The sequence below is a fragment of the Anguilla rostrata genome, chromosome 9 (genome assembly GCF_018555375.3).
Source record: "Anguilla rostrata isolate EN2019 chromosome 9, ASM1855537v3, whole genome shotgun sequence".
Classification (NCBI taxonomy): domain Eukaryota; kingdom Metazoa; phylum Chordata; class Actinopteri; order Anguilliformes; family Anguillidae; genus Anguilla; species Anguilla rostrata.
Genome location: NC_057941.1, coordinates 3,162,511 through 3,185,256, shown reverse-complemented (window position 1 = coordinate 3,185,256; position 22,746 = coordinate 3,162,511). Strand labels below are relative to the sequence as shown.

Here is a 22,746-nt window from a genome sequence, read left to right as displayed (position 1 = left end):
GAGCTGTCAGGTTCGGTGTTCGTACAGTACTGTACAACACAAAATCACTGCAAAATAACTGTTCATTCGCAGTTCATCAGTAATGACCAGTACTATCAGTTGTTTAAACACATATTACTCCTCCCCTTCTTGGCAACGTATTGCACATTGGGTAAAAAAGTGAAAGCAAAACTTAAATGGAGCAATGCAGCACCGTGGCCATACATGTACTAACAAAGCTAAAGGTTCTTTGTTTTTATGAATTTCAACAAGATTATCCAATGGATTTTAAATGAAGAGATGATTTATTCATGCACTATATGATGTTCCTTTTCTAAGTGAGTACAAATTTAAACTATGAATAAGACAGTAATATGTGAGAAAGGTTTTCATACGTTAGCTGTTGTATTTGTTCAGAGTATTGCTTCTGAATGGTTTTATATCACTTCGATACAAGTGAGAGAAAAACCATTAGCCGTGACATTTTTGAAGAGAATTTAATAAACTTCTGTTTATATAACTTTCTAACATCTCGCTATATCTAGATTTATCTAAATCTGCTATTCCACGAAGTTAATCTATTATCTTAAATACGAAAGTGAAACTATAAACTAACTTTTATGTCCTCAAATTCCTTTATTTTACGTTGAAATGGCATCTGTAACTGTTCACATTTTCACATTTATTTCAGCAACATATTTAGTTCAGAATGTGGCACAATGTGTATCTTTAAAATGGAAGGTTTTTAGATACCATCAGTTACACTTTTTTTTCTGAAATCGCAAAGCACAGTTTTTGTGTATAATTTATCATTTAGCGTATTTATCCAAACGAGTTCTTGCACAATAATTATAATCTTGTGTTATCTTTATTTATATATGTTGTGGGAATATGTGGTTTGTGACGGTATGGAACAAAATAAATAAAATATAGAACCAACGGTACAAATAAGGGCTGCCCAACCCTGTTCCTGGAGATCTACCGTCCTGTACGTTTTCATTTCAACCCTTATTTGGCACAACTGATTCTACTAATTAGCAACTGAAAAAGATCCCTAGCTGGTGAATGAGGTGTGCATTGTTCGGCCAGCTGTGTCCAATCATATCCGAAAATGGTCGGTGTGGGAGCAGGCTTTCGTTTTAGTCCAGCGCTAAAACGACTGAGGACAGGTGACCATGATTAGTTAAATAACTGAATCAGGTGTCGTAGTGCTGGGCTGGGCTAAAACAAAAACCTGCACCCACACCGGCCGTTCTCTGATGAGATAAGTCACACCTGGTATATGCAAAGAAGATGCAGGTATTTGTCAATTAATTAAGCAAATAACACCCCAGCGTGTACACAGCCGCGCACTAAAATTGCGTTAAAGGCTTGGTTATTGTATTATAATCTTACAGATTATGCGTACCCAAAAAGGCAACGAACACCTCAGTGACTTTGAATGAGCAGTGATAGTGGAAGCACTGACTTTTGATGGGCGCTTCGGTGACCAATGGAAAGGAAGGTGTGTAAGTTGATGTCAGCACGTAACTAAGAGACATAACCGAAAAATGTCAGTTGTGTGTAGAAGCAAGTCGATCCACTCCAGAACTGAGGTGCCAACACATTAGTCTGATCAGCAAGACATTACAGGCAAACACTCGCAGCAAGTTTCAGCCTGCAGAGAGAAGTGGCAGTTTAAATTAAATTAATTAAAAACTTTTTTCTTTTTTTTTAAACTGTGGCGGTCCAACAGCCTATTTATAAGTGTGTTTATAAAATATTTAACATTTTTAACCGCTCTGTATTTACACACACCCGCACACATAAATATTGTTTTATATGGTAGCCTATTGCAGCGGTGCACAAACAGGGGGAGATGTATATTGGGTCATGAAATCATTGAGTTATCCCGGATTTACTCCGAACACTGCATTCCCACGGCGCTCTGGGCGGCACCTATTTATTTATATTGAGATAAAGACGACCTTGGAGGCGAGCCACGCAATCCTTACTGCACTCTGCCAAACTGCTTATAATACTTGACCTTGACGCTCTTGTTTGGCTAGCAAGTTCTTGTTTAGGTCAGCGGTCCGCAAACTGTGCGTCGGCCGGCCAAATATGTCACCATCCATTTGGTCGTGTTATCGTGCGGCTTACCGCAATCACAGGCAATAAGGCCTGTATGGGGGAAGAAAACGTGTTGGCTAGTATTCATTAAAGTTATTCTGTGCTTGTGCAATTAAATGCTAAATATAAAACTAATTAAAAAATGTTTTATTTTTTATTTTTTTTGCATTTGACTGTGTATTTCATATTAACACGTAAATGCCTGCTTTAATGTTGACTGACTCGTCATGCCTACTTCATACCACGAGATGGCGCCAATTGTACCTAAATAGATTGCTTCTTTCTCAGACAAGGAAGGGTAGTTACTGGCTTTACCTAATCATCGCGATCCAGTCTTTGTGTGCTTTTGACATTTAACAAGTGTGTAAACAAATATGAAATTTGTTAGAATGAGAAATGGATAAGTGGCTGATACTAATTAAAAAGGGACTCACTGACAATGATTAACGTCAATGAGAATAAATATTCCGTCTGGTAGCGTCAAGCACTTTACCCATGCTATGATAAAGCCTTACATTCTGTCAATCTGGCTGTGCTTTCTGTGATTAATTGCCTGCTAATTTCAGTAACTGTCCTTTCATTTAGTTAGCAATTAATTGTCAAATTAAAAATAGTTGTTGATAAAAATCACACCACTTTTGGTCGCGAAACGAATGGATTAATATCTTTGGGTCATCGCTGAAAAAGTTGTGCACACCGGGCCGATTGAATGCGATCAGTCCACAAAAAATTAATACACTATACATCCACAAGATGTCGCTAAAACACTTTAAAAAGTGAGGCCTCACACCGACCCTCTGTAATTTTCTTTTGTTTCTTTTTTTTTTTTGTCTGGGAGTTTGATGTGGGCTTGGAAACAGGTGTTTGTCATCACACTCCTATGGGGGTGTGGGTGAATGGTTGACTTGAGCTTGTAATGAGTTTCTACGAATGTGACCTTTTGACTCCGCGCTCTCACAGGGCGCTCTCCGGAAAGTAAGTCTCAGTATGTTTGATGTGGATTGGAAGAGTAAGTGTTGGAGTCAGAATGTCAGTTTGGGGTTTACAGTGTCAAAAATGCATGCTATCAGACCTATATGCATAAAAAAAAAACATTTTTTAGGGTAACACAAATTAAATAACAAATACTGTTACTTGTACTGCTACTATATATTTTTTCATTTTATGATTTTATCATTATTATAATAATAATAATAAATAATAATTGATGAAGTTACATTACATTACATTCATTTGGCAGACGCTTTTATCCAAAGCGACGTACAAGAAGTGCATTTTCATGATCGTAGACAACTGCTGAACACGGGTTCAGTAAGGTACAATTACTTATTTTGTACAGCTATTTCTAGCTGAGAACAATGAACACTATCCTGGTCTAACATCTGCAAAGCCAAACTAGGCAGAAGATTAAGCTAGAGTATTAGGACAAATACAATTTACCAAGAAGTGCAGGGATGGGGCAACATGTAACAAGGAAAAAAGGGTATTTTTTTTTTTTTTTTTTTTTTTTTTTTTAATATGTATATATATATATATATATATATATATACACAGCATGGTGGTGGTTATTCTAGGTATAGTCTGAAGAGATGAGTCTTCAGGCCACGGCGGAAGATGGATAGTGAGGGGGAGGTTCGGAGAGGGACGGGGAGTTCGTTCCACCACTGGGGAGCTAGGGTGGAGAAGCTCTGTGATCCCTTTGGGCGGGTGGGAGGGGTTACAAGACGCCCTGCTGCTGCAGAGCGGAGTGGTCGAGCAGGCACATAGAATTGAGTGAAGTGAAGTTATTATGCACATTTTATATTTAGCTGTAGCACCCCCCCCCCCCCCCCAAAAAAAAAAAAGGCCACTCCTCTTGTTGTTTTCCTTGCTTTGGAGTTTTAGATTTGGCTGAGACATTGTCCACTGAATGCAGGATTGTCCACTGAATGCAGGACTCTTTCATGGGCCCAAGCCCTGGGGTATGCGTATACTCCTGTAGTATTCGGCTCGAAGTCGAACTGCTCGGGAAACGACGGGCTTTCCACTGTCTCTCCAGTCACCTGTTCTCTGTGGATCGAGAATATGGAGACACCGTCTTTTCAGGGTCGACGGAGGACATAATATTCTCTCTCCGTTCTTCTGGAGCGAATTCAAAACTTACAGCGCAGCTTGTATAGCGATTCCTCGGATTTCCATCCATTAAGTCATATTTGTATCTTGACTTTTTTAATGCAGAGCAAGCGTTTACGGTGCTAAAATAAGAGATCAAGGATTACTTCCGTGTGGCTAAGGTAATCTGCAAAGTTAGACAACTGTCCTAAAAGTCACCCAGTGTGCACCACAGTAGGTCTACCTGTAGCATCTGCAATGCCCTCGTGCACTTTAGGCATTGTATAAATTGTAGGTGCATTAGTTACTTAGGTCCCCCATCTGCTAAAAATAGATTAGGTATACTCCAGTCATTGCCCTTGCCTCAGAACTGGAGCTGGTGGCCAGGTGCTGCACTGTGGCTGGCCACTGCTCCTGAGTAGTAGCTACGTGGGGTTAAATAATTCATCAAACCCACACAGGGTTTGATGAAGTATATGTTGCATCCGTATAGGCACTGGCACAAAAAATAAATAAGACGGACCGGAGGCCTGTGTCACAAAGCAGGATTATTGAGTCATGGTTCTATGCCAACATTGTTTCCAAGGAGCACATGTGGTCCTAAATTGAAAAAATTAAGAATAGTATAATGCATCCCAATCAATAGATGTGCTGCTAAATAATTTTTCAAGTTAGCACACATCACGTTTAAGGAGAAAATGTTCCTAAAATGGAAGAACTGTAGAGTCCTATGAGTTAGCTGAATAACTGCAAGAGTAAAACCTTTTTTTTATTATTATTTTTTTTTACTTCAGTCCATGTTCCTGACTTGGGAGGCACACAGATGCGCATTTTGTTTAATCAGGGAGTGACTTTTTAATTGCGGTCTTTTTATTTAGTTTGAGGCGGGCGTGTTCGGGTAGTGTGAGAGCATAAGACAGAGCCCCGAACGTGTGCGTCTCGCGCCAAAAGCGCGCGAGTCAGCAGCCCTGTTTGACCTGCTGACGCTCTGCAATTCCAGAGGAAGCTAGCCTACATTTCCATGGTGGGGTCCGTAGTCGCGGACATAACAAGCATATTATGACATAACAAGAATATTATCAATTGTATCGTTATTAATCATGATTAATATTGCACATTGGAGACTATTTTAACGTCATGGTTAGTTGGTCACGCTTACCCGTTGAAAAGTCAACAGGTGCCTAGGCTCTGGACGGCATAACTAACGACCCTCAACTGCCGATAACTTCCTGGGGATGTAATAATTGTACACTTTCGTAAAAATGTATATATGTCTGCGTTTCCTCAAACACCAATTTGGCAATGGTAGTGTCAGATGTTTTCTTATTGCTGACTGCATCAACCGTATTCTGCGAGTGCCTTAATCACCGTTTCACCGCCGTTTGTAAGGAAAAATCAGGCAAACTGAACCAGGTGTCATCATTGATAAGAGGCTTGATAAGAGGTAAAGTTTGAAACCATAAGGATACGACATGATCTGTACAGTTAATCGAGTCAACCAAGGTCAAATTCCACGGCAGGAATTTTCTATTGAAGCCCCACCTTGTTTGTCGCGGTTGCGCTATTTTCTGTGAATGGGCGGCGAAGGTCACGTGACTTATAGGAAACGGGGCGAGCTCGCTGCGAGGCTGCGTTGAGAAACCCATCGCCGGATTAAGATGCGCTATTCCCGTTCCCGCCACTGAGAGCAAACTGCTGTGTTTTTTGCCCTCGATTAGAGATTCTGAACGCAATATGTTTATTTTATTGCCAGAGGGTTGGTATAATCTGTTAGCCACATCGGTTAAACTTGTTTATGAAACATCCCTTTGCTGTTTTGTCCGTGTTTTGCATCCATAATTTTCCAATGCATATAATACCGTATGAAAATTATTTCCAATGGATGAGCGTGCCTGAAAAGCAGTTCACTATAAACATCTGTAGTGAACGTCACTTTAGGGCACTTCATGTATACAGTGCTGTTCTGCCTCCAAATCTCCTGAAGCAGATTATCTTAATCTCCAATTCTTATCACATGACCTTTGTGACTGCACTTTCCTGTAAACCTGTGCATTTCGTACACTTACTTAATCACCTATAAGCGTCTCACTTTTGCTGACTAAGGAATCTAGACGCACAACATGTCTGTTTATTTCATGCTACATTTATTTTTTTTTAAAGCGCAGCTGTCCTTATTTAAACTCAATAACCAGTATAACTTGTGCATTATCACTATAGGCGGGTATGTTCATGCATGTAGTTTTTTTTTTTTTTTTTTTTTTTTTTTAAATTGCTGTTATCACAATAGAGGCATATGCCATACAAACAATGCATTGCATTCCAGTTCTGAGGCAGCTTATGAGGAAGTGGTCGGCTTTCAAACAAACCACCTGACATAACCAGCCATTCCCTGCCTTGCTTGCATTTCCAGGAAACACTAGGACTGCCTCGTACTGTAGCACAGATAGCTGACGTGTAAGAATCTCACGAGACCAATGTCACACTTCCAGAACACGTCTCCTGTCTGTTCTGGCCCCACGATGGTGGAATGACCTCCCTGTGGAGGTCAGAACAGCTGAGACTGTGAACAATTTCAAACGACGACTGAAGACCCACCTCTTCAGGCTGCACCTCTCTCCATCCCTCCCTTCCCCCCTGTAAATGACTAAACTTAGGGTTGTAACTAGGCAGCTGTTTCATAGGTTACTTAGTTGATGCGCCTGTCTTAACGACTACTTGTATTTTTATTTATTTTTATTTTTCCATAGATTGCGTTGTTGCCGTTCTCGTTGTTAGTGTTAATCAGTTTAACCATCAGGGTCCAAGTTGAACTATGCGGTTGTTCCCTGTACTTGGACCGGTACTTCTCTCTAGGGGTTTCGTCATACTTGTTCCTGGTTATGGTAATACACTTTGTTGTACGTCGCTCTGGATAAGAGCGTCTGCCAAATGCCTGTAATGTAATGTAACTTAGTTTTATTTTTTTTTAACAGGATATATATATATTTGTAAGTGTGTTTAGAAGGCACAGCTCATTAAAATGTGAATGAATCATTATGTTTATATAGCACTCTTTTTTTTTTTTTTTTTTTTTTTTTTACTTTACAGTAACGAGTGGGAACCCCCCTCACCCACCACCAATGTGTAGCACCCACCTTTCTATATGGCCAGAAGTATATAAACATGTCTGACATCCAGCATTTCACCCAAAATTATGGGCATTAATATGGAATTGGTACACCGTTTTCTGCTATAACAACCTCCACTCTTATGGGAAGGCTTTATACTAGATGTTGGAGCATTGCTGCAGGGATTTCCTTCCATTCAGCCAGAAGAGCATTAGTGAGTTTGGGCACTGATTGGGCAATTAGGCCTGGCTCACAGTTGGCTTTTCGAATTGATCCTGAAGGTGTTGGATGGGGTTCAGGTCAGGGCTCTGTGCAGGCCAGTCAAGTTCTTCCACACCATTCTCAACAAAACCATTTCTATATGGACCTTGTGTGTGCCCGGGAGCTTTGTCATGCCGAAACAGGAAAGGTCCTTCCCCAAACTGTTGGGAAAGCACAGAATCATCTAAAATGTTATCGTAAGCTTCCTCAAAAGCTTGGCCAATGACACATCTGCTTCAGATATTTGTTCTTACTGACCATAGCGACATGCAAAACCTGGACTATGGAATTTGAATCCGGATCGCACCATACTGTCACTGGCTGATGAATTGGTCTCTGCAGATGTCCGGCCTCAGGGCCGGTTGTGCTGCTGGTTTTCATTCTTACCCTCTAGTCAGGGACTGATTTAAACCTTCGGACTCCAGGTGAGTTAAATTCCTGGGCAGTCGGTGGCAATAATCAATTTAATTAGCTAGAACCCAGACAGCACCATAGTTGGCTGATGAACTGGCCTCTACAGATCTCAGAGCGCCTACATTATTATTATTTTTTGTGACTGGTTCTTCCAAATTGGGATGAAATACATGGGGAAAATAATAAAACAAAAATTCATACATAAATTCATATATTCTTGTATCCATCTGAGGTATATTTTGAGGGAAAACATTTTTTTTTTCTTTCAAAGGAAGCCCTCACTAATCACAAATTTGCTGTGTATTGTGCTCAATTTTAACTTTAAGGGCAATGTACTTTATTGTTATATAGGGCATTGCAACTTGCAATGAGCTGGTAACGAGAGCATGGGGTCACTGCTCTACAGGCCACATATGCCATTCAAGTGTTTTTTGTTCACGTTACTTCAACCAATGTTTAAAACCATATTAGTTTACATAATTCTGTACCAAAGTGAATAACTTGGCAGGTATTTGGTGCAGGTCTGATGTGTTTAGTTTAGTTTAGTTTATTTGTTATTTTTTTTAAAGTAGATGTCATACTTACAATAGACATACATGTAGTTACTGTACCCTGCGCCTGGTAGAAACACTCAGCCAAGCAGTACCTATGCCTCTGATTTACGCTGCTTAAAGTTTTCTTCATCCTGGCTAAACTGATCGTTTTGGCTCCTGCTGTCTCAAGCATTCTTTCATGCCTTGTGGCACAACATATCAAGCTAATTTATTTCCACTTTATGCCAGTTTTTCCACCTCATTGTCAAGCAGTAAGCAATGGAAGCCATTAGGGAATGACCTTTCCCCAGTGTTTTCTCAAATGTTAACACATAACTTAATGATCTAATATGATCATGAAGAGGATGTTACTAAGCTTGACCTTTGTTTTTGGCCGAACATGCTTCCAACATCACTCTTTTTGGACGAAATGATAAAAAATTACTGTTAACGATGGACTCCAACTGTGTTCCACCATTTGTTTTCCATATCAACTTTTCTTTCTGTCTGGCGCACGTTCTTGTCCGTGGTGACGGCACAACACCCAACCCATCGCTTTGCTGCTGGAGAATCACAAACACAAGCGCTGTGGTTCAAGGGTGTGGTGCCGTCAGCCCGCACCTGCGAAGTACGACCTCCGGCCTTTCAAAAGCCCAATTCCGTGAACGCAAAACCCCTTACCCCTCATGTTTAGGAAAATCCCAAATGAGTCTTTGTTGAGTGAGCAACCATGGATGGAGACGGTACAATACACAGTGCTGGAGGTCTACCGTGTCTGATAGGACAGGATAGGGTTTTGTAAGGTTGTCATAAAGACTGCAAGGTGGCAGTTGATTCTGTTACCATTGTGCCCTATTTCCCCAATAGTGAGTTATTATTTAACCACTTATTTAACATCAAGCTTCACAGTGAGGGTAATAAAGAATCCATATTGTCCATAACCCCTCCCATTTGTTATGAGATACCACCTTTGTGCTTTACAAATAGACAAGTGTGTTTATTTTTACTTTTTTATTCTCTGCTTAGGACCGTGGCAACCAGCCCTGTTCCTGGGCACGTACCGTCCTGTAGGTTTTCACTGCAACACTAACAAAGCACGCCGCATTCAACAGCTAGAGCAAGGGCTGCCCAACCCTGTTCCTGAAGGTGTACTGTCCTGTATGTTTTAATCTCAACACTAACAAAGCACGACTCATTCAACAGCTACAGATCCCAATGAGCTGCTAATGAGAAAAGTCAGGTGTGCCAAATTAGCGTTGAAATGAAAACCTACAGAATGGTAGATCTCCTGGAAAATGTTGGTTGGCTTAAGACTATTTTGTGCCTCTGAAGAAATATGAGTTGTTAAAATAAAATAAAAAAATTTTTTTTTTACATTCATTTTAATTTTAGTATTCAAAAATTGTTGATGTTTGGTTTGGTTTTTTTTTTTTAATTGTATCCCCCTCCCATGACCCTGACCAGGAATAAGTGGGGTTAGATAATGGATGAACGGATGGATTATTATGTAGGCTAGAGCCAACACTGTGTGATATTATATGACAATGTGTCCAAAATATATATTTTTTTTTTGACATCTTGAATCCAGGGGTATTGGACCCACTGGAGTTCCATTGGTTCCATTGACTTCTATAAGACCACCATTACCAGCACACACAAAGCAGCAGCACGACATCTAAGCCCTACCTTAATATTTCACTGGCGGCATGATGGTCTTCTAAACATCAGTGTTCAAAACTTGCCACTGGTGTGCATGGCCAAAATGAAAATTTTGGTCCTAACTGACCATAACACTTGATACTAATCAGTTACCAAGCTGTACTTTTGCTTGGAGCCAGACGTTATGGTTATCATTTCATATTATAGTGTGTATATTTTTTGTCCAGGTAAACCATGTTGTTGTTTTCTGGGACGTAAAATGACAGTTAGTCATTCTTATTGTTTTTAGTGTCCTACTTTCAAGGGAAGCTATTTTAAATATATGGTTAATCTGGCAATGTGACGCACTGAGAGTCTGTTTTTAGAAAGAAGAAAACCTGATGACCAAGTTCTAGTTAGAAAACCTGGAGTTCATATGTCAACTGTAAGAGCATGGGCTGTTGACACTGTGGCTCTGTTAATACATGTGGCTCTTCACAGATGGTTTTATGGGTAGTGAGAGGTCTATGGATTTATCAATGCCATTGTTGGACTGTTGGACTATTGAACTGAAAGTTTAGGACTACAATAAAAAGGTAGTAAAAACATGTATTAAATTACAAATGGCCTCTTGGGCTGCAATAAGAGCATATCTTTTACAGCCACTAGGGAGAGCTGTCAGCAGCATCTCCCCAGAGCTCTCCACCACTCCCTCCTCCCCCCGCTGCTATACGTTTTTGTAGACATGCCAAATTCGGCAGGTGGCCATTGTGTGTGTGTGTGTGTGTGTGTGTTCTACAATGGTCACCACAGGGAAATTGGTGGGGGCGGGCTTTATTTCTGATTGGTACAATACACATAAAACTTTTTTTTTTTTTTTTTAAATGCTGTTTTTCAGCCTTCGCTGAGCCTTCTCTGATGTTGTTGTTTAAGCAGCCTGTTTGTGCCTGTGCCAACGAATCGAGACCAGGGAGCGCAACGTCACTGGGTCAAAGTTAGGGAAGTACCTAACTCTTCTCTCTCTGCTCTGTTTGCGAGCGATAAATTATAGGGAGTTACCCACGATCGTTCAGTTTATCAACACAAGACAAGGCATTTCCAAACAGACTGTTTAAGGCAAAAGTTACATAATATCGACACTATTACCTATGCATGCTCATACCAGCAGAAACATACTTGATATTTTATCTTTATTTTATTATGTGATCTTTATTATTTTTAGCCATGTGCTGTAAGGGTAATATGATGTCATTTTACAGTTAAAGTGCTTAAACATTAACAAGTTTATGCATTTATCATCAATTACACTGGCTTTATTGTGTAAATGTGCAATCAAATGTGCAATTTTTTCCATTGCTTTATGTGTTTACACACTAGGTGAATTAGTAACAGCTATAATATAATGGTTAGCCCAACATACTTCACTGTTGGGTTAGGTTACTAGTCTTGTAACCTAAAGGTCACTGGTTTGATTCCTGGGTAGGACACTGCTGTTGTACCCCTGAGCAAGGTACCTAACCTGCATTGCTTCAGTATATATCCAGCTGTGTAAATGGATGCAATGTAAATGCTACATAAAACTTGTGGAAGTTGCTCTGGATAAGAGCTCCTGCTAGATGCCTGTAATGTAATGTACAGTAATGCCTAGCTTTAAATGTAAATGTAAACATGTCTTAAAGAGGATGTTAATGTGGCCATTTTCAAGCTTGTGTGGTTGTTGGAAAGTACCTCCTGAGTTACCCTCTTCTGAAACCGTTGTAGATCGGGGCTGTTGATGCGGTGTGGGCACGGGGGTCACAGCTATGTCAGACATTTGGTTATTTGGAGGGATTTCAGCGGGGGATGTCCTGTCATGTAAGACAGATAACTGTGAGTCACATTTCTCTCAGTCTGCCGGCAGCCCTGTCGTCACGCACCATTATTACATTACATTACATTACAGGCATTTAGCAGAAGCTCTTATCCAGAGCGACGTACAACAAGTGCATTAGTTCAAGGTGCAGAGATGCAAAAGAAACACACTAGAGTGAAGTAAAGATCGTAGTGCCAGAAGTGACCACATGGATCAGGACTCCAACCCTGTAGAGTAACCTGTTAAGCAAACAAACAAACAATCCTGCCAAGTACAAACTAGCACTGAAATCACATTTGCCTAATCAAAATCAGGCAAAAACAGTCCTGCCAAATAAAAACTAACGTGATCGTATTAGCCTAACTAGGTACATTGAGCTAAACTAGTGGCTGTGGTTCTCAGACTCGATCCTGTGGACCCCAGAGTGTGCCCATTTTAGTTCCAGCCACAACAGCACAATCCACGGTTTTAACAAGCTTTAACTTAATAACACTTTTTCGGTACTGAGGGGTCATTTAATGTCTTTAAAGCCACAAATAGCTACGTATGCCATGGAGAATTAAATACCCCATATTCGCATTTGTGCTAGATTGCAAATTACATAAAGAGAAGTTAAAAAAAGTTTTTTTTTTTAAACTGATCAAATTAAAGATTGCGGTGAATCAACAGGCTCCTGAATGATGAAGATGAGCACTGAAACTAGCCGTTTGGTCGATAATCAAAGAAATGAGAGCCAAAGAAAATACGTCAAACAGGTTTGGCTTTGGTTAGTACTTGGCAGGGAGACCTCCTGAGTAAGTTGCTGCTGCAAGTGTTGCTGGGGGTAGGGGGTGATTTCCCCTCTGGCCAAATAAACCTCAATGCCTGGCGATGGTCACACTGTTGTAGGAGACGCCATTTTTCGGATGAGAAGTTGAACTGAGGTTGTGATTCATTGTGATCATTAAAGATCCTGTGACACTCATCGCAACGAGAAGGTGGTTCCCCGGCTCCCTCAGCTTGCCACCCAATCATCCCCTGATGATTATTATTATTTTTTTTTTTTTTAAATAAAAACTTACCCTTTTCACCTCAGCTGATGTGTGGTGAGTGTGGCAAAATGGCCGCCATCCGTCATCTTGGTGGGCATTGGACTTTGGCGGCGGTTGAGGCGAGATTCCCCCTCATCACTGCGTAGCGCTTTGAGTCACCGTCACCATAGTGAGAAAAGCACTATGTAAAGTGCAAATAATTATAATTAGTTATTGAGCCTGAGGCAACAATTATGAGAGACAATCTATTAACCAATGTGTGTACAGCGGGACGGCACCTCCGGTGCGGTCCAGGAGAACTCTGGCTGAATCGAATCTCACTCTCTGGACTGGGGAACTGGAAGGCGCGTTCCCGTCAAGTCCATGACGGCTTATGGCAGTCCCATTGTCAAAACGGTTTTTTTTTCGCAAGTGCTCTTGCGCGGACTTTTTGGCGCCTTGTATCCTCGTGTTAAGCCCACATCATTGCTGACAGAGAGAGGGAATTACCCAAAATACAGCTCTGGTCAATAACGTAGGAAGTACCTGGCTTTAAAAAAAAAATGTTTTTTTTGTTTTACTTCAACAACTACGAAAACACGCTTTTTATTTCCTTGATGGACAAAATTGATTGATTAAATGCACCAGCCTATCAATGCAACTGCTCATTAATTCTGAAACTTCAAGCGCTTGTTTGGCTACTAGAAGGCTACAGTTGTGCATGTTATTTTAATAATTTCCCCCTACAGTGCATGAGATAATTTAGTAATTTTATTTAGTTAAATTCAATTTTTATTTATTTATTTATTTTTTAACCCTTGATCCGTGATTTGTCGCTCTTTTTCAGTTTTCCCTGATTTTCAACTACGGCGCTGTGACGGTCCAGTTAGCCCATATTTTCCCTGACCTGTACACCCAGCCTTGGCCTGTTTATGCTGTAAATTTTAAGACGCAGCATAAACCTGCAATAAAAAATGCTCGTCAGTGAAATTCACAGTTCCTCCGTGCCTGGTTCAGGTTGTGGATGACTCGCCTCTTCCTCTACTAGTCACGGAGATTTGAGTAATGTCAGAAGTCCTGTCCCGTTTCCCCTTTTATGTACATCCAAGCCCTTGTCCACCGGGCTCGCCGGTTCCGAGAAATGCACCATTTAAAGTCCAAAGGGCTCTGGTTCTGATTGAGCCAACCCGATACGTTCATCTTTTATTGGCTGCGATCAGAATCCCCCGCAACGTCGGTCATGCTCAAAGAATGTATCCACCAGCTGCGCCTCGCCCATCTCTGAACACTACTCTCCGCTGTTTCTTCTCATCTGGCCTTGAAGTGGCTGCAACTGTCGGCACAATTAGGTCATAGGACGGTAGTGAAATAATAAGAATACGAGACAGGGCAAGACTCCTCTGGCCATTTGACCCAGAGGGTCGGGGCAATCTAAGGCGATATGGCCATATGGAATGAATACACAGGGGTACACACTGGATTATATATATATATAATGTGTGTATACACTCACCGCCCACTTCAATAGGTACACCTGTTAAACTGCAAACTGCACCCGTTAACGCAAATATCTAATCAGCCAATCACGTGGCAGCAACTCAATGCATTTAGGCATGTAGACATGGTCAAGACGAGCTGAAGTTCAAACCAAGCATCAGAATGGGGAAGAAAGGTGATTTAAGTGACTTTGAACGTGGCGTGGTTGTTGGTGCCAGACGGGCTGGTTTGACTATTTCAGAAACTGCTGATCTACTGGGATTTTCACGCCCAACCATCTCTAGGGTTTACGGAGAATGATCCGAAAAAGAGAAAATATCAAGTGAGCAGCAGTTCTCTGGGCGAAAATGCCTTGTTGATGGCAGAGGTCAGAGGAGAATAGCCAGAGTGGTTCGAGTTGATAGAAAGGCAACAGTAACTCAAACCCGGACCAACCCGGGTGCCACTCCTGTTACCTAATGACGTGGCCGGTGAGCGTATATATAAATACATGAATATTTTCCTAAGGTACTGTAACGTAAATAAAGAAATGACATTTCTGTCTGATCAGTAATGACAGAAAAAAAGACAATTAGAGCAATTAAATGAATGTGCGTGTAACTTGTTCAGGGCTATACAATCGCGGTGATCACCAGCCAGAGACAGGCGTCCGGTTTTTCACTCCACCTCAGATACGAAGAACTAGATTCCTCACATTCCCACACAAACCGAAAAGATACTGTATCTCCCCATGTTATCGGGTCAAAATCCATCTTGACCCTAAATGTTGTGTTCTTGGGCTCATCCACGACAGGGTTATGGACCATATTTAGTGTGCCCTGTCACTTTGAGGTGAGGTCCGCATGTCTGGGAGAATTCCTCAAGCCCGCTCCGGGCCTGAGTTCTGCTCCCGGCAGGTCGAGAGAAACGCACGGACGTCGCAATCGCATTTCCTCAGTTTCCGTTTGCCGATGGTCGTGTCTTTCTGCTTTTTTTTACACTGGCTGCGGTGTGATTCCGGAGTAGACAAATCTATTGCGATCTAGCGCCGAACAAGAAAATAAAAAAAATAAAAAATTTGGGACGGGAAAATAATGTTTTAATTAAGTTCTCTGAACAGGAAAAATATACTGGATTTGACAAAAAGGAAGGATAGACCTGAAGAAAAACAACACCATTGCCAACATTCAACAGTATAAATGAAAAACATTTTATCACAAAAAAAGGAAGATAAAAATGTTCCCTTACGGCGTCATACGCTGCACGTCGAAGTAAAAATGTTCTCGTTGCATTTAAAAAAATCTCCCATAAAGTATATCCCTAATACCAAATTCTTCAGAATTCTTTCATATAGCTGTAACATAGTATGTCAATTAAAAATATATACATTAATGCATTCTGGAATATGTACCTTTTATGTTACCTTTATGTGATCATATACCTGGCACATGTACTAACCTTTTAAGTGCATTTTAAAGTACATTGCACTTTAGCAATTTTATTCATTTAATGATGATATGAGTGTTTCTGAGAGTGTGCGATGGTGGGAGGGAGGGAGGGAGGGAGGGAGAGAGAAATGAAGGGAAAGAGGAAGGAAAAATAGTACAACTGTAGCAATGCAGGATGTGTGTGTGTGTGAGAGAGAAAGGGAGAGGTGTGTGTGTGTTTGAGAGATTGAGAGTGAGAGAGTGAGTTGTGTGTGTGTGTGTGTGTGTTGGTGAAAAAGATTGAGAGAGTGAGTTGTGTGTGTGTGTGTGTGTGTGAGAGAGAGAGAGAGAGAAAGGGAGAGAGAGTTGTGTGTGTGAGAGAGTGAGTTGTGTGACTTGTGTATGTGTGTGATAGAGAAGGAGAGGGAGAGAGTTGTGTGTGTGTGAGAGAGAGAGGGAGGGAGAGAGAGAGAGAGAGGGAGAGAGAGTTGTGTGTGTGAGAGAGTGAGTTGTGTGACTTGTGTATGTGTGTGACAGAGAAGGAGAGGGAGAGAGAGAGTGTGTGTGTGTGTGTGTGTGTGAGAGAGAAGGAGAGGGAGAGAGAGAGAGAGGGAGAGGGGGGGGTGGGGGGAAAACTTTACCTTTATCTTTAGATCTGATTAGCGCTGCTCGGGGCGTTTATTTCTCCTGCCTGCGCTCCTCGGGTCTCAGGTTTGACACTCAGTGGAAAAGCGACTATTTATCCTGGAAATCTGATCGCCTTGGGCAACCGTCCCGGACAGGTCCTGGCAGGAGAGCAGCTTACCGCACAGTAGTTTCTGGATAGCATGCCAGCAGCTAGCAGCATTCTTTGCCCTGTCTGAGCCAAATACAGAAAACTTTTTTTTTTATTTAATTATTATTATTATTATTATTATTATTTTAAACATCCCAGTCTTGTGACTTCAAATACCCAAATGATACAGAGCCCAAAATATGTTAGAAGTACGCATGTTCTGACGTCAAAGGGCCCGGGGTTCTTCTAGGATGAAGAAAACCCCCCATTCATGTCTGCCTTATGCAATCCATCTGGGGATCCCTGTTCACGATTTCATTTCAAATTAAGACAAGGCCTTGAATATGGGTACCATTAATTTTAGACGAATTTGAAAATAAACATTGTCACGGGGCTTTTACATGTCATGAAAAGTGGTTGTAACTGAAATGTAAGCATCTGGACATGATTGTTGAATAGATATGAATTATTGTATATATTTATTTATTTTTTGATTGCACGGTAGACTTTTGTGACAAATGCAGAGAGGTGGAATTTTAGAATGCTGCTGGCTTTCGTCACCAGTGATTGCCAGAAGTTCTACTAAATTCATCTCCCTGACTGCTTGTCCATGTGCTGATTATATTTATTGTAATGTAATAATTTACACATGGGTCCTTTCATAGGTGTCTAATGATGTGCCAGACCTGAAGTGTACTAAGGCACTACAGTAAACTTATTTCATCTTTGATGAGATGTTAAACCAAGATCCTGACTCACTATGGTCATTAAAGACCCCATGACACTTGTCGCAAAGAGTAGTGGGTTCCCCGGTGTTCTGGCTAAATTCCCAGCCTGGCTCTCTCGCCTCACCCATCATCCTGATTTAATGGCTTAAATGTTCTCCTCTCTACCTCAGCTGATATGCGGTGAGCGTTCTGGCGCAAAATGGCTGTCGTGCATCACCCAGGTGGGGGCTACACATTGGTGGTGGGTGAGGTGAGTTCCCACTCATCACTGTAAAGCACTTTGAGTGTTCGGAAAAGTGCTGTATAAATGCAATGATTCATTCATTCATACATAATAAGGGAAGGAACTGGCCTTTGGTGCATTTTTTTTTGTTGTATAAAAAATACAACAAAACTGGGCTTGTAACAATGTTTTTTAAGCCATTGCTTTGTAGTTTTTACTATATGATTTGGGTCATTGTCGTGTAATAAAATAATTTATTTTTATGAGTCTTTGCCCCCTTCAATGCGGATCTCTAGCAAGCTGAAACAGGTTCTCCCCGAGGATTTGCCTACATTTAGTATCATCCACCTCATCCTCGATGGCAACACGCTTACCAGTTCCACTTGCTAGAAAGCAAAACCCATAGGATGATGCTGCCTTGGCAACTATGCTCGACAGTAGGGATGCTGTTTCCCGAGCAACGCACTGCGTTTGGTTCGTCCAAAACATAGCAGTTTGCCCGCCATGCCAAAGAGCTGAAGTTTAGCCTCATCGGACCACAAAATATTCTTCCAGGAGTTCTCGTGTGTCACATGACTTTTGGCAAACATTGGGCATGACTTAATGTTGACTTTTTTTCCAGACGTCACTTCTGTGTTTGACTCTCTCAAAGAGGCCAGATCTGTGGTTGGTGATCACAGGATAGTTTCTTTAATTTCAGCCAATGAGCTTTGCAGTTCTGTCAGTGCAGCAGCCGGCTTGATCTTGGTAGGGTCTGTTTTTTGTTTTTTTTTCCCACCATTTTTCCAGAGTTGTTATAATGGATTTAATGTCGCTCCAAGGAAGGTTCAAGGCCACGCAAACCTCTATAATGTTTTTCTTTGTTTTTTTTTTTTTGTTTTTTTCTAAAGTCAAGACTTGTTAATCAGTTAAATAATTTGTCAGGTAACTAAAGTCATTTGACCTGGTCCTTTAGAAAGATGGTCACGTCCCTTAAATCAGAGGTGTCCAACATGATCCGAAAAGTGGGTGCAGGTCTCTAGCCTAGCAATAGTATACCTGATTAAATGAATGATCGAATCATGTTCTTCAATCGAGAACTTGATAATTAGACCCAGGTGCCTTAGTGCTGGGATGCAAAAGCCTACGTCCACACTGGCCCTTTCTCATCAGCTTGGACATCGCTGCCTTAAAGTGACACGTTAACAGTCAGGGACATGAACCTCCAAATATCAAAAATGACGAGTACAGCATGAAAATTCAGAATTCAGCTGTTTGGTCCCCTTGTTCCCTGTGTGTCTGGGAACTGCATTGTTTGTGGGTAGCCTGTGGCGGAAACTAGTGCAGGGTGTAGGCGTGACTGCAATTGAAACTGGCTGAGAATCAGCAGTGTGTGGCCCAGGGTTTTTACCTCAGATCTTTCAGAGTCTGTTCCCTCTATTGGAGATCTAATGGAAATCATAGTGAAGTTGCAAAAAAAAAAAAATGCAATTATCCTGTAATTATTATTGTTTTCTTCAGATCAGATAGTAAATATGTATTGTAACTATAAACCAACACCAAAAGTTATTATTGAAATGTTCTGACATAAGAAGGTTTGATTAATTAAAGTATGATGACAGGATCCATGGCTCTATATCAGTAAAAACACAGCAAGTTTAGCCAACAAGCTTTCAGAGAGCACATGCTCATGGCCGTGACACAATCCAAATCAGGCGCTGACCAAATCTGCACTGTTCTCCGTGGAGTGGTTTTAGTGCTTCAACTTCATCAGGAGCTGACCAAATCTGCACTGTTCTCCGTGGAGTGATTTTAGTTCTTCAACTTCATCAGGAGCTGACCAGATCTGGACTGTTCTCCGTGGAGTGGTTTTAGTTCTTCAACTTCATCAGGCGCTGACCAGATCTGCACTGTTCTCCTTGGAGTGGTTTTAGTGCTTCAACTTCAGCCAATGGCAGAATACTGAAGTAACTAAGAGTGGAACTGCAGATCTAAAGACCAAAAGGCATCATGAGATAAAAAAAATAAAAATAATAATAAGTTGCCCCATGTTTAATCGGGACACTAGTGTTATTAATCCCCTAATTCTATACATGTCAGTTACCAAAAAATGAGCTTAATTAGTGATTAGTCTCAGTGATTTGATTCATGTTCACTTCTGTTGTATTATTGAGTAAGAGATAACACATTAATTACGCCCTAATCTCTTACTCAAGGATTCAACAGAAGTGAATGTGAATCAAATCACTGAGACTAATCACTAATCTCCTGTAACAATATCAAGATTCACAGCTGGTTCACCCTCCTTCTAGGACCAATGCTTACAATTTCTTTACTTGCGTTAAATGTGCACTTTTTTTGCAAATATGTTAAGTACCAAAAGTTTTCTTTTGAGATTAAAAAAAATAAAAAATCAGTTTTTTTATTTTGCTTTCATGTCTTGCTATAAATTAGCCATTTCAAATGCTAAAGCTAATGCTAAAGTAACAATTTGAATTAACTCATCATGACCTGTCAAGTTTCTTCAATCTTACAGTACTTTATAAGCGGAGTGCCATATCTGTACTATAAGTATGCAGACACCTTTAAGAAAATGGTGTAGCTCAACCTCGGTACACAAACCGCGTAAGCCGTTAAATATTTGATATGCGTATCAATACAAACAGCACTAATGGGTAAACATTACATTACAGATATTTTAGCAGTGTTTCATCCATGCGTGATAGTCAGAGGCCAACCCCCCCCAGTCTGCAATTGCTCCCCCCCTCACCCCCCACTCCTTCTGTCAACTGTCAGTGGCAGTAAGGCTACAGCCGTGGCTGCTCTGCACCACTGCAAAGCCAAGGGTGTGTAGTCATAGTGAGAGGCCTGTGTTATCAGAATTAAGACTGGAAAAGAAAGGATATGCAATCATAGGTGTTCGTTGTGAATGTCTGTTACTAGATCTGCTACTCTGTGATTGAGGAATTTTGCCTCAAATTCCAGGTGTATGTATGGATTGTTACAGCTGGGAGGGTGAGAAAGAAATGCAATAATCGCGACTGTTAACCCTGTGTGCTCCAGATGCAAAGGCGATTAGAAAGTACCCACGTTCTCTATGTCTCTGTGAAGGTTTATTTTACAGTTGCCGTACGTCAATCATGCTACCAGTATAAATATTACATTCAGTTTAACATACATGCACACACACACATATACACACACATACACACACGCACGCATGCACAGACACGCACACACACACACACACACACACACACACACGCTAAAAATACAGTGTCAAATGTTCTGTTTCTTGTACATAGGTCTTACTGGGACCAGGGATCAAGACCCCAAGCCTCACTCTCTGAAGAACAGTATGTCAAACTTACACATTACCTTATAACAGCTCTCTCGTTATATGACATTATTATGTAACCTACAAAATGTCCCTATAAAAATAATTATGGGAGGTCTGATCGAGAATTCTTTGTGAAAGAGATTTCATTATTAAAGGGGAATTGAACACTTCTGCTTCTCATGACTGATATTGTCCTTCTAATGAATGTCACCCTTCATTTTTCGATTAGTTATTTCATTTTAAATGCCTAACGTTAGAAACAAAGACCTTTTTTTAGCGCAAGTCCACATAGTAGTATGGTTTCCGGTTTTTACTTCTTCTTTGATTTCGTTTAGTGGAAAATCGAGAAGAAGCAAAGCAAAACATTCTGTTAACGTAGCGTTGAAATCAAACAAACTAACGTCTGCTAGCTTTTGTTTGATGCAATATCGGTGTAATAATGAGGTGCATTGTGCCTGGTTGTTATAATGCCCCCATTCAACTTGACCTGAAAGCACATTTTCATAGTTTTCCACCCGATGCAACTTTGTATAACAATTCCATGATCAAAAACAAAATCTCCTTTGTCCTCAGACATTTTCGGTTTCGCTAGCTAGTAGAAATGCAACACTAGGTCTACGACCAACCTAATGTTATTGTCTGCAGGTATGCCCACATCAGAAGTCGTGCAATGATATGCATCCTAACATAACATAATGAAAAATGGAAGGGCGACACATTCATTAGAAGGACATTATCAGTCATGAGCAGAAGTGTTATAAAGTGCAATTCCCCTTTAAAAAATCTAATTAAATACGCTTCGCCAGCATACTCATATTTTTCATGTGATTTCAGTGACGCATGGTTTCAATCACATGCCGAATGCATGCACCAACTTGAATATCTGAGCTTATGAATGTTCATTATTTGTCCAAAAGAACATACTGTATGCTGAATAATTTATGAGCCAAATACTGTATTTGTACTTGTTTTCCTTTTTTTTTGTTATGTATACGAGATGAATTTTCATTGGCTATATATGTTTTCATGCTTACAAAAAATGTATAAATTACATATTCATATTTGGATGAAATAAATTTCAGCAACAAGGTCATGTCCATTTTTAATGCATGTAATATATGCACTGTAACATGATTTCAGTAAAACTTTCATTTTAATTCATAGTATCTTTCAAACCAAATTCTCTCTGAAGATTTCGTTTAGGATGGTGTAAGAATAATTGTTTAGTGTTGGGTACACTTACACTGATCAACATGCATTTGTCTCATTTAACATATTAAATAAATTGCATTTATGTTAAAAAGCTTGCATTGTACTTTTGTGTGTTTCAATTTGCAATGGCATTCTGGATTGCTGTACAATTTTAGAATTCTGGAAAAAAAAGCATTCCCAGAAAAACCTGCTCTTCAAAGGGTCGATGACTACAGTGAGCTCCAAGTGGCATATTTAACACACTGACCAGTGGGTCATTAAGAAAAATAACAATATAGATTTTCTTTTTTAGTGACAACCTGTAAAAAAAAAAAAAAAAATAATACACTATTAGACATTTATCTGACTAGCTGCCTGCTTTGACGGATCAATTTAGTACTATCTTCCTCTAGGAAGACACCTGGATGAATTATTAAAGATGTTCTCCAATAAAATCTCAATAAGTAACAGGTTGAAACATTTTCAGCGCCACCTGTTTCTTACTCACTTCTCACGTGCGTATTGTACCGGTCCTTCCTTCCCACACACCTGTGTCTGCTGTCTTCACACACACACACACACACACACAAAATAGGGCTTTATTTATTTAAGG

At 40.5% G+C, this 22,746-nt stretch overlaps 1 long non-coding RNA gene across 1 annotated transcript; it reads left to right on the top strand.

Moving 5' to 3' along the window:
- Positions 1-160: 160 nt before the first annotated feature.
- Positions 161-22,468, top strand: LOC135262694 (uncharacterized). Its single transcript, XR_010332293.1, has 3 exons — positions 161-317; positions 17,571-17,650; positions 20,908-22,468. It is a non-coding gene; the product is annotated as an uncharacterized LOC135262694 (long non-coding RNA).
- Positions 22,469-22,746: the final 278 nt, after the last annotated feature.